Consider the following 953-nt stretch of genomic DNA (forward strand, 5'->3'; position numbering starts at 1 on the left):
AAGGCTCAATAGTTCATGAAAAGGTGCAAGAACCGTCTTCAAGTCACTTAGCAGCGGGCTCTGTGGAAGCCGGGAGCTGGGGACGTGGCCGGGAGAACGGCCGCGCTCCAACGGCAGATGGGACTCACCCAGAGGCACCGAGAGCTGTGCGGATACATTGCATCGCGGGAAGGAAACAAGATCAAGGGCGCTGCCATGTATAGAAAGGGTATCTACGCTGTGACCCAAACGGGGTGGGCTGATGCTGATGCTGGGATTTAAACATCAATCTACGGAGAAAGGCCGGGGGACCCACACAATGAACACAGGGGAGGCCTGCGGGGCGGAGTGCGGACGCGGGGCGGGGCGGGCTGTCCGGGGCTTCCCCACGGGCCACGTGTGCATCCAAGGCGCTCAGGTCCAGCAGCTTGGAGCGGCCGGGATGGGGGCGGGGTGGCGACGCGGAGGACCCGCCCTCGGGACGGGGTCGTCGAGGGGTCCGGCCAGGAAGCCCGGCCCGCGCCCCCTCCCCCAGCCCCCGGGGCTGTGAGCCGGCGTGGCCTCGGCCGACCCACGTGTGCCGGGAAGAGCAGGCGACCGCCAGCTTCCCGGACTCGTGATTCCGACCGCCACATAAACCGCTGGCCGAGATCTCAGCCCTGGACAACCCGCGCCTGCGCGCCGCGCTCCTCTTTTTGAGCCCGCCCCGCCCTAGCCCCGCCCCACACCCGCCCCTCGAGGCCTCGCCCCCGCTACCCTCGACTCTCACTGGCGGGCTCCGAGGCCGCGCTCGGCGGGCCGGCCAATGGGAGCGCGACACTCCCCCCCACCGCGGCACGTGCGCCCTGCCCTGCCCAGCCGAGGGCGAGCCGGCCGAGCTGTGGGCGGGGGCGCGCGGGACGGGGGCGCGCCGTCGGGGCGGGGCGAGGGGCGGGGCGCGCGGCGTGTCCGGGGGTAGGGGCGCGCGCTGATTG

The sequence above is a fragment of the Tursiops truncatus genome, chromosome 13 (assembly GCF_011762595.2).
Source record: "Tursiops truncatus isolate mTurTru1 chromosome 13, mTurTru1.mat.Y, whole genome shotgun sequence".
NCBI lineage: Eukaryota > Metazoa > Chordata > Mammalia > Artiodactyla > Delphinidae > Tursiops > Tursiops truncatus.